The sequence below is a fragment of the Rhipicephalus sanguineus genome, chromosome 3 (genome assembly GCF_013339695.2).
Source record: "Rhipicephalus sanguineus isolate Rsan-2018 chromosome 3, BIME_Rsan_1.4, whole genome shotgun sequence".
In the NCBI taxonomy this organism is placed as follows: domain Eukaryota; kingdom Metazoa; phylum Arthropoda; class Arachnida; order Ixodida; family Ixodidae; genus Rhipicephalus; species Rhipicephalus sanguineus.
In genome coordinates, this window is record NC_051178.1 from 153,567,139 (window position 1) to 153,587,429 (window position 20,291).

Sequence of the window (20,291 nt, forward strand, 5' to 3'; positions counted from 1 at the left end):
TTTCTTCGTCGACGTCACGACCACGTGACATCTGGTGGAGGTGCTGCTCGTTCATGTTCCGGACGCCCCCGACAAGCCTTGAACCCAGCCCACGTCGCGAAGAAGACACCGACACCATCAGCGGCAGTCGAGCCAGCCGCAGACTGGAAGGACTACCCCCACAATACGGACCCCTACCGGACAAGACCAGGATCACAACGAAGAAGACAACAGCCACAATGACAACCGCTGTGGCGCCTACAACGGTCGTCATGCATCAACCGAGGGAGCCGCCGACATTCCGCGGATCACCATGCGAGGATCCAGAAAGCTGGCTGGAGGCATACGACCGAGTCTCCACGTTCAACAACTGGGACTGCGACGAGAAGCTACGCCATGTCTACTTCGCCCTTCAAGATGGCGCAAGGACCTGGTTCGAGAATCGAGAGTCCACGCTAACATCATGGGACCTCTTCCGCACCGGATTCCTCAACACCTTCACGAGCGTCATCCGGAAAGAAAGGGCTGAAACTCTTCTCGAGACCCGTGTACAGCTCCCCAATGAAAACGTCGGACTGTACACCGAAGAAATGACTCGACTATTCCGCCATGCCGATCCAGCCATGTCCGAAGAAAAGAAAGTTCGCTTCCTGATGCGGGGAGTGAAGGAAGAACTCTTCGCCGGACTTGTGCGCAACCCGCCGAAGACGGTCTCGGAATTCCTTTCAGAGGCCACCACAATCGAAAAGGCACTAGAAATCCGCACTAGGCAGTACAACCGCCGCATTCCTACGACGACCTACGGGGAGGTTCAGGCGCTGCAGTCTGATGACCTGCGTGACACCATCAGAGCGATTGTGCGGGAAGAGCTGCGCAAACTGCTACCTTCGCCGCAGCATCAAGTGCATTCAATCGCCGACGTTGTCCGCGAGGAAGTCCGGCAATCGCTTGGAATTCCCGAAGCACCGCAGGCTCAGCCGGAAGCCATGAGCTATGCTGCTGCAGCCCGACGCAACGCCCCACCCCCTCGCCCACGTCAAGACGCCGCGTCGCCGCAGCAGTTCCGCCGCCAGGCACCGCCGCCACCACCACCGACGCCATACCGCCCGCCGACAGGACAACGCTGCGCCCCCCGAAAGACCGACGTTTGGCGTGCCCCTGACAACCGGCCGCTCTGCTATCACTGCGGGGAAGCCGGCCACACATACCGCCGATGCCAGTATCGACAGATGGGGCTACGCGGATTCGCCGTTAACGCGCCGCGCCCGCAGCCAGGCGAACGGCCTCGCGACATCGACGACTACCTCACCGGAACACAGTGGGAAGAACGACGAGCTTCCCGCTCGCCGTCGCCCGGCCGCTACATGTCACCGCACCGCCGGCAGTACACTGGCCCAAACCGGGGCCGGTCGCCTAGCCCGTATCCGGGAAACTAAGGGCAGCAACCGATGGAGGTGCGGTTGCTGTACGACGAAATGCCGAAGATCCTCCGCGGCCGCCGACGACGACAACGCGACGAGACCTTCAGAACACGACGCAAACCGGACGGAGCCCTCACGACGAAACTTCGCAGCCCGAAGAAAACCTGACGACGCAACGTAGAAACAGCGGGACAAATCGACGAAGCCGTGATCCGACGCCACGACCTAACCGCAACGCAAGACGACGAACTAGCGACCTCGATGTCCTTATCGACGGCCACAGCATCACAGCTCTCGTCGACACCGGAGCCGACTATTCCGTCGTCAGTGGGCCATTCGCCACCAAGCTGAAGAAAGTAAAGACCGCTTGGAGTGGACCCGAAATCCGGACAGCTGGAGGCCACCTGATAACACCGATTGGTGTCTGCACGGCGAGAGTCACCATCAATAACCACACTTATCCTGCGAGCTTTGTAATCCTACAAAACTGCTCCAGGGATGTGATACTCGGAATGGACTTCCTAAGTGACCACGGCGCCGTTATCGACCTGAGGTCTGAGTCGATAACACTAACCTCAGACAAAGCGCTCCCGCCCCACCCGACGCCAGGGAACCATGCACTGAATGTGATAGAAGAGCAGGTGACCGTTCCGCCGCGCTCCAGCGTCATTATTTCCGTCGGCACTGAAAAACCTGCAAACCTTGAAGGCGTAATCGATGGCGATCAGCAACTACTCCTGAATCGTCAAATTTGCGTCGCAAGAGGTATCGCCGAGCTGCATGACGGTAAAGCAAAGGTACTGCTGACAAACTTCAGCCACGAATATAGGCACCTCAACATGGGTACGACGGTTGCCTACATCGACGAATGTGTAGCCGCCAGCGATGCTTTCGCCCTCTTCGATGCTGCCGAACCTGCTTCGACGAATAGAGGTCCCGAACCGGATTTTGACGTCAACCCGAGCCTTCCGAAGGTCAAGCAAGACCAGCTCAAAACCCTGCTCCTGCAATACAAGCACTGTTTCTCGTCGTCCTCGCGGGTTCGACAAACGCCCCTTGCTAAGCACCGCATTATAACAGAAGAAAATTCTCGACCACTCCGACAGAGCCCCTACAGAGTTTCGACGCGAGAACGTGAGGCCATAAAGAAACAAGTCGACGAAATGCTACGCGACGATATCATCCAGCCTTCAAAGAGTCCGTGGGCGTCACCCGTGGTATTAGTGAAGAAGAAGGACGGGACACTGCGCTTTTGCGTTGATTATCGGCGCCTGAATAAAATCACGAAGAAGGACGTGTACCCCCTCCCACGGATAGACGACACCCTGGATCGACTTCACAACGCAACGTACTTTTCGTCGATGGACCTCAAGACCGGCTATTGGCAGGTCGAAGTAGATGAAAGAGACCGAGAAAAGACCGCTTTTATAACACCCGACGGCCTCTTTGAGTTCAAGGTCATGCCTTTCGGTCTTTGCGCGGCACCTGCGACGTTCCAGCGCGTCATGGACACCGTACTGGCTGGATTGAAGTGGCAGACGTGCCTTGTGTATTTGGACGACGTCGTCGTGTTTTCCTCGACCTTCGACGAGCATCTCCGGCGGCTTGAGGCAGTACTTCAAGCAATCAAGACCTCTGGACTGACCCTGAAGCCAGAAAAGTGCCGATTCGCATACGACGAGCTCCTGTTTCTCGGTCATGTGATCAGCAAGTCTGGAGTGCGCCCAGACCCGCGGAAAACAGCGGCCATCGCCGACTTCGCGCCTCCCACCGACAAGAAGGCCGTCCGCCGATTTCTCGGCTTATGCGCCTATTACAGACGCTTCGTCAAAAACTTTTCACGCATCGCCGAACCACTCACGCTTCTCACGAAGAATAACGTGGAATTCAGGTGGGAACCGGAGCAAGTGCAAGCATTTGAGGAACTTAAACGACGCCTGCAGACGCCACCCATACTTGCGCATTTCGACGATTGCGCCGATACTGAAATACACACCGACGCAAGCAGCGTAGGACTCGGTGCCGTCCTTGTGCAAAAGACGGACGGGCTTGAAAGGGTTATCAGTTATGCTAGCCGGTCATTATCCAAGGCAGAAGCCAACTATTCCACAACAGAAAGGGAATGCCTCGCCATCATCTGGGCTACGTCAAAGTTTCGCCCCTACCTCTATGGCAGGCCCTTCAAAGTTGTCAGTGACCATCACGCCTTATGTTGGCTAGCTAACTTGAAGGACCCTTCAGGTCGTCTCGCACGATGGAGTCTGAGGCTTCAAGAATTCGACATTACCGTCGTGTACAAGTCCGGACGAAAACACTCTGACGCCGACTGCCTCTCTCGTGCCCCCGTCGACGCGCCGCCGCAAGACGACGACGATGACTGCTTCCTCGGAACTATAAGTGCCGACGACTTCGCCGAAAGGCAACGAGCCGACGCGGAACTGGGGGGCCTTATGGAGTACCTCCAGTGCAAGACCGCCGTTGTTCCGAAGGTATTCAAGCGAGGACTGTCGTCGTTTTTCTTACGGAGCGGCGTTCTCCTGAAAAAGAACTTCTCGCCACTTCGAACGGACTATCTCCTTGTCGTGCCCTCATCATTGCGACCAGAAGTCCTCCAGGCCCTACACGACGACCCGACGGCTGGACACCTCGGTGTTTCCCGCACGCTCGCCAGAATACAGGAAAAGTACTACTGGCCACGCCTTGCTGCCGACGTCGCCCACTACGTCAAGACTTGCCGAGATTGCCAGCGACGGAAGACACCGCCGACTAGGCCAGCGGGACTTCTGCAGCCAATCGAACCACCTCACCGGCCGTTCCAGCAAATCGGGATGGACCTACTGGGGCCGTTCCCGACGTCGACTTCCGGCAACAAGTGGATCGTCGTAGCAACTGACTACCTCACCCGCTACGCCGAGACAAAGGCATTGCCCAAAGGCAGTGCCGCCGAGGTAGCCAAGTTCTTCGTGGAGAACATCGTCTTGCGTCATGGCGCCCCAGAGGTCCTCATCACAGACAGAGGTACCGCCTTTACAGCGGACCTAACTCAGGCGATCTTAAAATACAGCGAGACGAGCCACCGCCGCACCACCGCCTACCACCCGCAGACCAATGGCCTCACCGAGCGTCTAAATAAGACCATCGCCGACATGCTCGCCATGTACGTCGACGTTGAGCACAAGACGTGGGACGCCGTCCTTCCGTACGTGACCTTCGCTTACAACACGGCCGTCCAAGAAACGACGCAGATGACGCCGTACAAGTTGGTCTACGGAAGGAGCCCGGCGACGACGCTCGACGCCATGCTACCCAACGTCACCGACGAAGAAAATGTCGACGCCGCCGCTTACTTACAACGTGCCGAAGAAGCTCGACAGCTGGCCCGGCTGCGCATCAAGACCCAGCAGCACACCGACAGCCGTCGCTACAATCTTCGACGACGCTTCGTCGAGTACCAGCCCGGCGACCGTGTCTGGGTCTGGACGCCAATACGACGACGCGGACTAAGCGAGAAGCTTCTTCGACGATACTTCGGACCGTACAGGGTACTTCGACGTCTCGGCGCACTCGACTACGAGGTTGTCCCCGACGGCATCACGAACTCTCAGAGGCGCCGAGCTCGACCCGAGGTCGTGCATGTGGTGCGCCTTAAACCGTACTATGCTCGTTAACGCACCTGAGGACTCTAATGTTTGCTTTCTTTATTAGTTTTCTTTAGTATTGCATGTATTCATGTTCTGTTTTAAGCATCGGGACGATGCTTTTTCAGAGGGGGGCATTGCCGCAAGTCTTATATTTCATGAGTTGAAGCTTCACCCACAAAGACTGTGGGCAAAGCGCTGCGCAGGCCTCGCCGTGATGTGTAGGAAGCTTCGCGATTGTTTTGGAACAATCCGTTAAGATTGCGCGCCGCACGAGAATGTTCCAGCTTTGTCGAGAGATAACGCCGCCAACAGCGATATCGCTGGAAAGTTCGATAGCACCTGTATAAAAGCCGACGCACTTCGCCGCTTGTCAGTTGATCGACGGACGACGCCCTGTTCGCCGCTATCATTGTACAGCGTGTATTGCTGTAGTTCTAGTTCTCATTTTCCCGGCCACAAGTTCGGCCAAATAAACAGTTTCATTCTGCAAACGCCGACTGCTTTCTTCGTCGACGTCACGACCACGTGACAATATCAAGGCCGGCGACTAGGACGGGCTCCTGTATGGCGGCGACGGAGCACGGCTGAACGACCACTCCGATAAGTTTCAAGAGCGAACAATGACCCGCTAACCACAACGGGAGACTTGCAGGTGTCCGCCAAGCATAGCCTCCCTGCACGGCCAGCCTGGTGCCCGCTCTCAGCATTCGCTTCGTGCTACAACGGAACTTTCGAGGAATTCAAAACTAGCGTCGCGGCGCGCGCGCGGCCTCCGCGGCCGGCGCGGGGTGCACGGCTTTGCCGGCACGGCGGCAGGCTGCCATTGGCTGCTTTAATTTTGAATCTCCATGAACACTAGCGCCAATTTCACCTTCAGTTACGGCCCCTTTTAAAAGGCCGCCGAACTAGCAAATTATTCAAGATGGTGTCGGTGACGTCATCATGACGTAATTCTTTGGGACGCTGGAGCGGCAGTGTTTCCGGGTATTGACGATAGTCTTTCTTGGGGAACTTAGACGCAGAAATTTTGGTCTGTCTGTCTGTCTTTTTATCTGTCTCTCTGTCACCCGATTCAATCAGCCGGCCAAAGTTTAACCACTTTCTGAACGCCCAGCCATCTTGCACTGGTATCGGCGTTCATACTTGTGAACATTGTCGATCAAAAAGCAAATGTTACGCACACCTGAGGCGCAACATCCATAGGTAAGTATTAAGTGGTGTGTTCCTTTACTAGAAAATGCATAGATACGCAAATCTAAAGACCCTAGTCTTTCTTGCGCTGCGCTAAAAATGCTGGTGTTTTATGGGCTGCGCTGCAAATGCGACGCTAGGAGCCAGATGCTGCGATTCAACATACAGGAGGAGGACTCATGTAGTACGGCCGACAGAAGACTATCGTCTTTCGACGACATTTGCAGCGAAGCACGCAGGTACGAGGCCAATTTTTTTCTATCTTCACTTTATTTTGAGTACGGAGCAAGGACCGCGATTTCGCTCTACTTTTCCAAATCAGCTATCTCTCTCCTCTTGTTCCCGCTTTCGAAAGAAGAACGTCAACCCGTGGAACTTTGACGTCTCTTTAATTCACCACGTTGACTTTCGGAATCACGAATTAGTGGTTAATCTAAGGTTTTATCCTGTACACGAAAGCGAAAAGAAGAAGAAAAGAACGTTCGAACGAGCCGAAATGATAGCAATAATTCGCCTGTAAGCGAAATTAAGCCTTGAATTCCAGCTTCCCGGGTGAAAGATCCAGACTCTCGTAAAAGAAAAAACATGGCTGATCCCTCTGTCATAGGAATCGGTATAACACGAAAGTGCAACGTGTCTTCACAGACGTAGTTGAGCGTTTGTTGTGCATTCTTTCGCCCCAAGCGCGAAGGAATGAATGCTACAGCATCAAATTGTAATGTTACGCGAAGAACGGCAAGCCGCTCGAAACTTGCAATGCGCTGCTCAAGCAGAAAGGACGCGCGGAACGAATATACACAGGATGAGCGCGAACTGTCACAGTTGTAACTTATTTCTGTGTGAGCAGCGCGCTCCTTTCGCAAAAGTGGCCGCTGCTGTGAGCGAGGTGACCTTCATGCTCTCAACGGAAACTTGCAGGCAGAGCGCAAGGCGTACAAACCACCGAGATCACGAGGTAAGCGCCCGCACGAGCGACCACGCCCTGTCGAGGCGCGCGCTAATCCGCGTGGGGGACGACTTTTAAAGCGCGCTCTTCGAGCCCTTCGCGCCATCTCGCTAGTGATAACGTAAAGACGTTGTACCACAGATCTCTGAGTACCGCAACCGGCAAATGGTGTACATAAATAGCTCACCATTAGCATATCTGAGAACATGCCGTCTGTGGCGGAGTAGTTTCGCGCTGCGCGCTGGTGATCGAGAGCGGTGACCACCTGCATAATTCTGCACTGCCGCACTCCATTTTACACATCTCCTCCACTGTCAGGTGTCAGCGCTAGTGCACCGCGAGCAATTACTTTTGCAATGATAGCTTCATTGCAACATTGGCGTTTCTCAGGAGAGTGATGATCCTCTTCCGGGCTCTACTGCGGAACGTCTCATGAATTGGCACTGGACATGTAGTTATACATCGCTCGCGAGCTTTTGTAACCACTCAGTGTTTCGTTGTCCATGGAGACATGGCATTCAAATTATATTCGTTTTTTACCTCATCTTTCTTCTAATGTGCACCCGCAACGCATTCATGTTGTCGTAGGTCATGATGTTGCATCTTTAGTGTCATTTCATGTTGCGCAAAGTGAACTTTCAAACCTTACGTGCTTCTCGTGTCGAGTCGCATATGTACGTAGGTATTGTCGATGATCATAAGTGCTTTCCAAAGAAGCTCTATGTGCAGTTCTGTCATCGTTGAAAAAACGAACAACCGCAGCGTACTTATGCAACAAAGTTCGAGTTCTCTAACATTAAGGAAGCACCTGCTCATAACGACACGCATTCTTTTTTTTTTCTTTTGACGATAAAGTTTTCGCGCACTTCACGTCGTTCCTTACAGAGCACCACCACATCACCAGGCCCCGGCCGCGTGGCAGCTACCGTGCTATTCTCTTCATTCAAGCGAGGTGCCGTTAAAAATATTCTACTTTTCACTACCAGCTGCACGGCGATGCCGCCATAGTTCACGCGGGCACTAGAGCGCTCACCGTGTAATGACCAACGAACAGCGCCACCCACGCAATACAGAGAAGGTGCTAGGCATCGAGGCGACGCCAGCGGGTCAGTATGCAGCCAGCAGAGATTAGAGAACGGTGCCTGGCCGCCTGGGGGCCCTCCGAGCTTCTCTCTTTCTCACTCACTGGCGCTGCTAGGTTTTAATCGCCTGCCTGCACGCCGAGAGCCTGCAAGAATAAAGAAGGGACGAGGAAAAAAAAACGATGCTCGCGAGAGCAGCGCTTCACGTGCGCTGTAGTACTACTACGAACCCGTATACAGGACCATGCCACGCCGCTCTGGCTAATTCTGACAGCGCGTGCATTCTTCGCAAAGCGCCGTAGGCGCTGCTAACGGCGGCCAGGGTGGGAGGGAGTGCGGCGGCTTCACTACAGTACTCCGCCGTGGACAGAAAAGAAGAAAGCTGTTTCCTGGTCGGCGCGGCGGACGCCGACCAAGATCCACCAGCGGGAGGGAAACAAACGGCGCGGCGTTCAAGCGATGCTAGCTGGCGTCGGTGCGGACATTCAGAGGAGGAGAAGACGGAACGGCGTAGGCAGCAGAAAGAAGATTGCCCCGCTGAGAAAGGGGTAGAGGATAAGTGGGGCGAGGATGGTAGGAAGGAGTTGGTATGAAAGAAAGTAAAGTAGGAGAGAGAGAGAGAGAGAGAGAGGGGGAGAGAAGACGAGGAGGAGGACGTCCCGACGACGACTAGCGGGCCCGGGGCCTAACGGCCTAAATCTCACCCCGCCAGCCTATGGCAGGCTGTGTTCGCACTGCCCACCAGCCGGTGATGGAGTTAGCGGATGGAAACGGTGCACGGAACGAGGAGCGAAGAACGTGCGTGTTGCCGGGCAAGAAGCGACTGAACCTGTGTGTTCTGCAGCAGCCGTTGGGAGGAGCTGGTACAGTTAGCGTTTTTTTTTTCTTCTTTTTTGTCTTCGTCTCGGTTCTGCATCGCTCGTTATACGCGATGTTCTGCAGTTAGCACACAAACTGTCACTCCGTGCCTCACGGAGGTGATCAATTATCTCCGGAGCTGATAGGAAGGGTTAAGTGTGCCAGAGTATCGTCGAACTGCTTTCCCCTTTTGCTTGTCTTTATTATTTTCCGCCTGATTCACTTCGACACGCTGTGACCTGAGAAGTCGAGTGAGGCACACTCCACACGTTCAGTATATCGACCATGTCGCAGAGAGCTGCGTGCTCCTTCTATACGACTGGCGTGGTCTTCCAAAGGTACAAGGAGGAAAAAAAAAGAAGATGAAGAAAAAATATGATGGATATCATCACCAAGTGCGGAACACTTGATGTTGATATCAAGTGCCCCGCACTTGATATTATCATCAAGGAGCTCGAAGAACAACACTTGGCGCGGGCACGCGCTCAATATGCTACAGGTGGCTATAAGTTACATGAGACGACGACAGCATACGACAGCCCGGGTTGCTAAAGTGCCCCGCACTTAAAATTCATGAAGTCAGCTATAGTACAAAAGCCGGGATCGAAAGTATCCGAGTGTGAAAGAGAAAGTGAAGTGGGCGGGATGATACGAGAGCGTGCATTCGGCGATGAACGCGCAGCTATAGAAAAGTGAATAAAATGTTGGTAACAGGTAACGAATGAAATAGGGCACAAGGAACGTGATAACTTTGGAGGTTTAACATCCAAAACCACGATGTTTATTAAGGACGCCGTAGTGGAGGGCTCCGAAAATTTCGACCGCCTGGTGTTCTTTAACGTGCACCTAACTCTAAGTACACGGGTTTCGAGCATTGTCGCCTCCACCGAAAATGCGGCCGCCGCGGCAGGGGTTCGATCCCGCGACCTTCGGGTCAGCAGGCGAGTACCATAACCACTAGATCAGCGGCCCAGGTGGGCACAAGGAAGAGAAAAATGCGACAATAAGATGTGTCGCTGCGTCGTTTCAATGTCAATCGCAATACTGTCGAACTATTAGCGAATACGAGTGAATGAATACACATCTGGCGTGTGACGTTCCGAGATGAGGTTTTCGATAACTTATTTATTACTTCATAGCACACTTTGCGCTGATAGCCGTATCAGTGATTGCGGCATTGTTTTTTCAGAGAAAAGAAACACAAGACATCTCGCACTTCTATTTATAAATTTTTGAAGTAGATTTACACCGTTGAAGCGCTGTTACTTCAGGCACTGCGAACAACGCTGTAATCGTGGCAGCTATTCCTTAGGCATATTTTGCAGCTGAATTCTTCTATACGTCATGTTTATTGTCAAGAGAGCCTCGCCGTATGGTCTTACAATTAACACGACATCTTTTAGGGGCGAAGCTCCTTAAGGCGGCACCCATTCGTCCCTCGTAGTCGTCGTCGTCGTAGTAGTAGCAGTAGTAGTAGTCGTAGTCCGTAACAAGTCTTACGCTTTGACCTCCAAAGTGGTGCCGGTGGGAGATTTTTCCTGTGCGTTGTTGAACAATAAAAAATTCGCAGCGTGCGCGTTAACTAAAAGCCGAATTCTTCTGTCTCTCATTCCCCATTAGCAGCCATTGGCATGTTCCAGTAGGAAACGTTAGTAGAAGTAGAAGTGTAAGTGTTAGCTAAAAGCCGACTTCTTCTGTCTCTCATTCCCATTAGCAGCCATTGTTTACCTCCAAGGTAGTGCCTGGTGAGATTTCTCCTGTGCGTGATTAAACAATAAAAATTTTGTTCAAAACGCCGTTGATTGATGAAATAAACCAACGAAAGACGCCAGATGTTTTGTAAAAGCAAAACGAAAGAACGCCAGATGTTTCTAAAGCAAAACGAAAAGACGCCAGCTGCTTAACGAAAGACGCCAGATGTTTTGTAAAGCAATGGTTTTCTAAACAATGAAAATTCACAGCGTACATGTAAAATTAAAGTGAGCTGCAAGTCGTCATAACTTATCTAACCTTTAGTATAAACGCGCCCGATCTCACGTCGGTGATGATGTACTGGGCAGAATTCACGGAAGATTCACGGTTTACCGATGAACCTCCGCAGCTTCGCCCACTCATCATCATTCACTCCGTGGATATGCTGTGATTTTTTTCTTCAATGCCGCAAAAATCCGTCATATCTTTTCTTTATCTCCTTTTCTTTTGCCAAGGCTAACGTTGTCTTTGATTTTGCGAACAGTGCTAGAACATTATACTCACCCGGGTCCTTTTAGATGCGAAGCAGCTTTTGCGCTGGGCTGTGTCCGTAGTTCAATTGGCGACCGTCCCACCTAGCATACCCATCTGAGCGTGAGGTCGCGCAAAGGAGAAGTCTCCTCTTGTTGTTCGACCGCCTTGATGATGATACGTACAGAGCACTTTAGGGGCCCAGGCTGCCGTACGCTGTCCTAGCTTGGCGTAACGCAGGCAAAACGACGTGTGCTGGCACCCGCTAGCGCGTTCGGGCCTGTGTAAGGGGCTGGGTAAGACGCTGTGGCCTCTCCCCCTTACACACTCTCAGCAATCATGTGATGGTGTCGGGGAACGAGATTCTGCAGACGCGCAATGAACCAACGCGTTGTATCCTAGTCAGAACGCGCTGGCGCGCGCTAGCGCGTTTGGGCCTGAGTAAGGGGCTGGGTAAGACGCTGTGGCCTCTTCTCCTTACACTCTCTCAGCAATCATGTGATGGCGTCGGGGAACGAGATTCTGCAGACGCGCGATGAAACTGCGTGGCGTGCTGCAACAAGAGTTCGGGACGAGTAACAGCAACATCAACTACAGTGAATTCATGGTGTGCTCCACTTCCAAGGACGCGTTAACATCGGGCAAGGTGCCCGAGATGAACGGAACTTTAAGTCTACCCATGCGCTGCTTCGCATTCCCACATGGTTCCCTTTAGTGGGAGATGGTGTAATTTTTTTAAATATTCACAAAATAGTCCAACCGTCGGGAAGAAAAAGACGAAAAGGCATGACTATCATGTTATGACGGCGAATTTTCAGATCTCTAAAGTAAACGTTCGCTTACATTCAACATCGTTTTTGTTAGAAATTGACTGCTGTTGTCCATTTTCTATTCATTAATTTCTAGACATGAAGCTATCCACGTTTTTTGGGCTTAATTTTGAATTACAACCTGTCGCCGAATTTTAAAAAATAGCTAGAGCGTAGCTGCAATAGCCACTACTGATCTTGCACGTTATTTTCTTTTTAAATCGGGCACCCGAAGTGTCTTACTGCTTCTGCAAAACTGAAACCAAGATGTTTCGGAGCCCCTTACCTTTCTCTACTAAGCAGACGAGACTGAGTGACTCGCCAATCATGAATGGTCCGATGGTGCCTTCAACCGCAGTGCCTGCTGACGTCATGATCACAGGCACACTGGGCGCCACTGCGAAGGGAGGGGAAGAAAGAACACAAGGCATATCATCATTTCTTAGACTGTAATATTCTGGAACTGTATTCACAACAACCTTTCTTGCGCTACAACTGTTTGTAAAAGCAGATGCGAAACAACAGCGTCGTCAGTCATATTAGCGCCCAAGGTTACCTTAAACCATGACTACATGTAAAAAAAAAACAAAAAGCACACCTGTATTATATTATTTATCTGAATCGAAGTTCACATATAAGCTTCCGTAAATTCCATTGTCCAGTCATATCTGCTGCCATCATATCCTACATCATGATTAGGTGGTGTCTTAAGAACAGCAGTATCAAAAGACTCTTTATTCAGAGAGCAGCTATACGAACATTAAGTGGGAGTTCATTCTAACATGGCTGCCTTCTGTAAGTACTATGAACGAAGACTAAACTAAATGTAATACATTACAATCAATCAATCAATCAATCAATCAATCAATCAATCAATCAATCAATCAATCAATCAATCAATCAATCAATCAATCAATCAATCAATCGATCGATTGATCCATCAATTTCGAGATTATTTGCAGGCTGTCATTCTTACTGTAGTTTTTGTACACTTGAATTACATCCTGAGCAGCACACTGAGAATTGCAGATCCCTCCGGGTAGTCAGGGACATCTCAATAATATCGTCAACGCCTGAATGTGATGCTTCGCATCCAAACATTGCTACGCTTGGCGGACACAGCGTGACGCCACGCTTAACCTCTACTATTGCATCCCACGCTTCTCGAGAATATCAATATGTAACGAACTAACATTAAGTTTGTTTCACGACCCATATAATTAAAAATGCAAAGTGTTCCACTGTGTGGGAAAGCTTCCACAAATATGTTTCCGCGCACGCTTACCTTATTTGCAGTAGAATATGAAATGTGTGTTCTTCTTTTTTTATTATTTACTAAAACCATGTCTTGCACAACGCATGGGGTGTACCTACTCTCTATAAAGACATGCATATTTGATTCATATAACACGTTTAAGTTTAACCCGTTAGTTGGTACGCCAGAGCCAGTTATGGTGACGAAACTTCGTACATAATGCATAAATATTGGACACGTTATAGCAACTAAGTAAAACATACGTGACACAGCGGCGGTCACAATTGGTCAGTATTCCTCAGACATTTGCCATTATGCAGACTTTCTTATAGCTTCCCGACGTTAAACATTGACCTGCTTCATGCGTTCGTACGCAAATAACTTCGCTCTTAACGAACTGATGCGCACACCAAGCCACGCGTCCGTACATTTTAATCCGCACTCGACTTTTCCCGCTGGCGCAGTGCAACCGCATGTCTAAAATCAGACGTCCTGTTGTTATCAACATTGGCAAGTTTAAAACTGTCGCTTTCACGCTTGTAAAAGGCAGCACGTAAAATTAGCGACTAACATAACACATACTCGCACATTTTAGTCCCTACACCTTGTTGCTCCCCGATGACATATTTGTTGTCGGTTCTTCTACGACGCTGTTTGTTCCACTCTAACCATTTCTCCTGAGCTTCTTGCCATCTATTTCATATAGTTTCCGCTCACCTGACGCACAAGCAAAATTTAGTATGCTACGCAGCGCAAAACTCTGTCGACGCCCTAATTAATCGACACAGTTAACAGTGTCCATATACATTAGCAATGTATAACGGTGCATCTGGTCAAAGTTAACGGGTGCGCATCTAGACGCCGTCAAGTCAAACGTGAGAAGTTCAGGCGTCACGCACGTCATGCATCCTAGCTCCTTCATCAAAAGTCAAAACGGAGTATGAGGATGGAAAACAGTATTCAGTACATGATCATGGGAAAATTTTCCATGCCATTCACGCGTAGAGAAACTGTGCGTGTGGCTGTTTGGGCAAGTCAGCAATGTGTAGGGTAGCAAACCAGTTTTCCTGAACTGGTTAACCTCCTTGCCTTTCCTTCTCTAATATTTCTTCTCTCTCTGTCATCTATACGTACTGCCCAGCGAGTAGAATTCGTAAGCTTCTCCCGAAGTCGCTCAATTCTAAAAAGTCGAAAGAGAAATTTGGGAAGACTTTTGACGCTAATCATGCGCCCGCATGTACATCAATCCTGATTACTGGCTCAGGTGACCTTTTATGAAATAAAAAAGAGTATGCACGTGAAAGAAGTCGATGTTACCACGAAGCCGATGCAGTGTATAAAGACCTTTGCGTGATAGAAATGGGCGGCTGTGTTTTCAGTTTCACACTCGCTCATGGGAGTAAAAATTAAACAACGAAAGGTGAACGAATGTTAAGAAGCACAACGGCTGCGTTTTGCGCTTGTAATCAAAAGAAAACCATCGAAACGACAGGAGCGCTAAACTCGGGCCATCCTGTGCCGAGCTAAACTCTGTCAGGTTGTGTGCTGTGGCCCTCTTACAACCGGGTGTTGGTTCGCAGACAAGCATTCATGAATGTTGAAAAGGCACAGTGCGAGTTTGCGAAAGAGCGATGTCCGGAACGTTCTCTGTTCGGTTCACGCGCCCTCTCTTTCTCCTCTCCAGCGTCCCAAGTCCCAACTTCTAAAGCAATCGATTTCTATTGATTGGTAGGCAGAATGAACGTCGACTCACACGTACGAGTACAAACGTGCACGCTTCACGAATTGAGCTTGAGAAAAGAACTTGATATAAGTTCATTCTCTCTCGCTATGTTCCTTTCTTTTTTGCGTTTACATTTTCCCGCTCGCATGGCTGCAGATAAGAATCAGAAAGTTTTACGTTCCGCGCCTACGCTCGGCATTCGATGAGGTTCGCTGATTAGGGTCCTCGAATTCATTTGGTCAGCATTCATAAGCCAATGAAAACTTTCATTCCTTGTCAGTGAAGAGCCCAAGCCGCCGGCGAATTCTGAACCCCGACTATAAGCATTATTGCACCTGGAGACTATAGACGAAATCAAGGTTGTTGCAATCTCTAATGAATGTCTCTGCCGTGTTTTTTCTTTCTTTTTTTCTTGGAGGTTGATACCCTAGGACGAAAATGAGAGAGTTTTCGGGTCACTAGCCCTGAAGCCCGAGGACATCACGACCGAAATCAGCGAGAGGCCACATTTTACTGTTATTTTTTCTCTTTTCTACTATAAATAAAGACTCAAAATGATTAATGCTAGTATACTGAACGCCGCTGTTACTACGCAGCAAGCTATGGTTGTTCTATAGGTTGAATAGCTTTGAACTGTAGATGCATATCACCCACAAAGCCGATTTGTTAAGCTACCTTAGTGATAAGGTCGGAGCGGTGCCACTATAGGACCGTGCTAGAAACGCCGAAAGAAAAGGAACATAGGAGCACATACATTATACTAGACCATGCAGACCATTCCTAAGCGTCGAAGCAAAATAGATCCACGTCAACCTGTCCTTGAACGAAGCGTCATTGAATATGCGCATCTCGAGGAGCAAGGACAAAGCAAACAGCAAATGTAAAACGGCCGGCCACGCGGCTCAGATCTATTGCTCGGCCAATTGTAAACAAATGCAGCTCAGCGGGAATCAGAAGAGAAATAATGTTTATTTCACTTTGAAGCGGCCGATTCAACGATACAAGCGAAACTCAGTTCTCGAAAAATATTTCTTAAAATACGTGACGGCTGCAGTGTCGGCGCAAGATGTCCATCGCAGAAGCCTCCGCGTATGAACTATAGAAAACTCGCTTTCGATGCTCCATGGGCTGTTTCTGCCATACGTTGCTTCTGTGTAGAATCTTGAGAGTCGTACTTTGTGGTAATGGCAACAAAGTCAACAAGGTTCCTCCGTTCTACTGTTTTCGGCAACATTACTTCATGTACAGTGCGGTCCACTGTTAAAGGGAACACTCGAATGAGTACCCTTCATATTGACGGTTCCCTAACTGCGAGTGGATGTAGAAAAATTCTTCGTGCACGGCCGTAGTCTGTCAAAAGGGGTCAGAACTGCCAACACGAGCAGTCTTATGCAATTCTAAGCCACTAGGGTTTGGCAAGAGAGAAACATCCGGACATGCACCACGCACTGCACATAAGTGTTCCCTTGAACAGTGGACCCGTCTGTACATAAGCGTGCGCTGGGTTCCCCTACAGTGTGTGTGTGTGTGTGGGGGGGGGGGGGGGGGGGGGCGAGGATTCGTCGCAGACCCCCCCCCCCCCGCTATTAAGTCAAAGTATGGGGCAGATCTTGCGCCCCCAGCCCCCCTGCGCCCCCCTTCCGTGCGCACACCTATCTTCACGTAGCCATAACAACAGGGAGCGTACGTGATGGACTCTCCCAGAGAATTGTCAGAGCTGAAAAGTGTAATATTTCGGGGAGGGGGGGGGGGGTTCACGTTTGTTTCTTAGATGCGAGAGAAGTACTCTGGATACCTCTAGGCGCAGGGGCGTAGCCAGAAATTTTTTCGGGGGGGGGGGGGGGGGTTCAACCATACTTTATGTACGTTCGTGCGTGCGTTTGTATGTGTGCGTGCATATATACGCAAGCAAAACTGAAAAATTTCGGGGGGAGTTTGAACCCCCCCAACCCCCCCTTGGCTACGCCCCTGTCTGGGCGGCTTGTCTGTATGACCTTTTCTAACCATTTCTGAAGCAGGGTTTGAGTACGGGCTAGTCGGTATTCCACTGTAAACTTGCGAAGACAATGACGACAGGACAGAAAGAACGACACAGACGCGCGCTACGTAAAGATCTGCAAAGATATGATTTCGTCGATACGCTTTAGGTGCGCGTGAAAGAGAAAATGAAATTGAGAATTCTTCCCCATCCAGGATTCGAACCCTGTCCTTTTGAGTGGTGAGCGGGCAACTTTCATTTGCACCCCGCTAACAGATTTGTTGCAGTGCGCGAAAACGCGCGAACAAATAAGTGAAGTACAAAGCGTACGACTGTATTCGGCAAGCATGTCCTCACTACGTACATACTCGTTGTGTGTGACTCGCAGAAAGTCAGTCAAGTTTAACGTAACCATGACGTCAATTGCATACGACTGTCAATTAAACTGCACACCGTGCCTCCCTACAGGGTGTTAAAAATTAAGCTTTCTGGTTTTCTTAAAATTCAGCACTGGAAGGTACGTGACAACCACCTTTGCAGATAAGTTTCTTATCTAGGAGGATATAAAGTGAAACAATAATTATCGCTGTCACCAATTAACTAAGATTGAATAATGAACGTCTTAATGAGTGCAGCAAGCGGGCATGTTTGCATTGAAAAGTTGGAGGCAGTCGCGTTTCTACACAGTTCCTCTCGGCAGAATTCTTCTAGCAGGTCTGTGCCCCGAGATATCCCGCCGCAAGGTTTAATTGCGGTTTGCATGATTACGCATGCAAGACAGTGAGCACTGGCGCAAAGCTGCTTTCCGATGTGCCGCGGCAGTTGCGTGTGGCGTTTAATCTGACAACGGATCGAAGGCATCGGCAAAGATGATAACGGTTACCCTTTTGCTACCGGCTGGCAAGAAATGACTGCTCGTCACACCGGGGAGGAGCTTTGCGCAAGTGCTCGCTGTCTTGCATGCGTAATCACGCAAACCTCAATTAAACTTTGTAGCGGGTTATCTCGGGGCACAGACATGCTAGAAGAATTCTTCCAAGTGGAACTGTGTAGAAACGCGACTGCCTCCAACTTTTCGATGCAAACGTGCCCGCTTGCTGCACTCATTAAAAAGTTCACTATTCAATCTTAGTTAATTAGGCAGCTGACAGCGATAATTATTTTCTCACTTTGTGTCCCCCTGAATACGTAACTTATCTGCAAAGGTTGTTTTCACGCTGTTCCACGTGACGAATTTTAACAAAACCGTAAAGCTTAACCTTGAACTCCCGGTATACTGCTTCAGCACTTGGATATAGATTATTAAAGGGATATCAATGATATCGGCCGAGGAATACAAACCATAAATAATCCCGAGAGAAAAATCAAGCAGGTACTTTCTACTGGGGAGATTACAGATGCCGCGTTAGCGTTGTTCGAAATTTCATACCTTAATCAACAAAATAGCAACCACAGCCAATTATAGCCAACTCTAGACGATATTATGTCATTATTTAATATATTTTAATCAATAATGGCTGATATTAGCCATAGTTAAAAGCAGCCGCAACTGACGTTTGCATTGTTTGATTGAAGAATTTATCTATGAGGCACTGGAATCATAACTCTCAACAACACGCATAATACCTACAAGGACAGTAGGTCTCGAAGATGTTCTTTTGTAAGAGTTTATAATATTAAAAAGCGGTTTAATTGGGATTGTACTTCAGTGTTCACCGTCCACCGAATGCTGTCTCGGCAATAACAAAAGATACGGGGAAGTTTAAAATCACTATAAAGTGCAGTAATTTATTTCATCTTTATTATTGTTCTAGCAACATGACCGTCAGCTAGGAAAAATCGTGCTTTAAGTCATTCTGAAGACGGCGGCATGCGAGCAACTGCCAACGGGGCAAATGATGGAAAGCGTGACGTTGGCGTTTGTAAGTCCATGCATAAATAAAAATATTCTGACAGCGAGATTTAAACTCAAAATAGAGCTCTAGTACCGAAGCCTAGTGCTCAAATTCTGACGCTCCAGGCGCATATCTAGTATAGTCAACCTGAATATAACACCTTTAAAACGTCTCTCGTGGAAGCAAGCTTGTTGAGATGTTTGGGCCTTTTTGCGCAATATGGTTGGTTTTTCCTCAACTATTTCCTTCGTGCAAGTCGACGCGTCGAGGCACTTGGCTCGTTTTGATAACGCTGGCAGTTTGCCGTTGGTCTCATCTCATGTATACACCATGGAGGTGCCAGAGCAGCACTGTCACTGGCGGCGCTGTTGATGTCCATTTATAGAGTTGCTCAATTCCGCCGGGTCAAAATTCTGCTATGTAATGGTGTGTGTGCGCGTGCGTGCGTGCGTGTGTGGTGTGTGTGTGTGTGTGTGTGTGTGTGTGTGTGTGTGTGTGTGTGTGTGTGTGTGTGTGTGTGTGTGTGTGTGTGTGTGTGTGTGTGTGTGTGTGTGTGTGTGTGTGTGTGTGCGTGCGTGCGTGCGTGCGTGCGTGCGTGCGTGCGTGCGTGCGTGCGTGCACAGCAACCCGCCCGCCCGCCCACCCTTGTATTCAATTTTGCCATCTCATTTTGCTTTCTCATTAAAAGTAGGAAAAGCACAACACAAGATCTCAGAAAAGCACATCTGGCGCAGCTGCCTCATACCATATAATCATTACAAAACAGAAAAAATTGTGGGCTGATGGAGCGTGACGAACAAAAGCCGCCTCACCGCGAATAAGCCACGGCACGCCTTAGCGAGTGGAGCTCGCATATGTCGCGCTTCTCCTCGACTCGCCATCCATCACGGCAACGGGTAATCACGCGTGAAGGTTGCTTTATATTCAATGCGGGGTTCGTCAAAGCGCAAAGAATAACGCCCCACAGTCAAGACAAAATTAAAAATAAAAGATGGAACCCCTCCCTCCGAGATTCGACAGCTAACTGAGATTACGACATCTCAGTGAGCAGCGAAGCAACCGAAGGCAGCGAAAGGCAACGTCAATATCTCTTTATTGCCTTTATTCCTCGCATGTCCCGTATTTCGCCGCTAATTCCTCTCCTTTTTTTTTTCTTTACCTCGACCCTCCTCGATTACTACATTTTTTGCTTATTTCATTCTCTTTCTATATTTTTATTAGCACACGTAATACATTATTTAATAATGAGTTTCGGAGAAGATATGGGAGGGACGAAAACCAGACACTACT

General features: G+C 49.6%; 1 protein-coding gene across 2 annotated transcripts in view; it reads right to left on the reverse strand.

The window, feature by feature from the left end:
- The window catches only part of LOC119385985 (hemicentin-2), a 398,197-nt gene that overhangs the window by 323,034 nt on the left and 54,872 nt on the right, over positions 1 to 20,291 (reverse strand). The window lies entirely within an intron of this gene.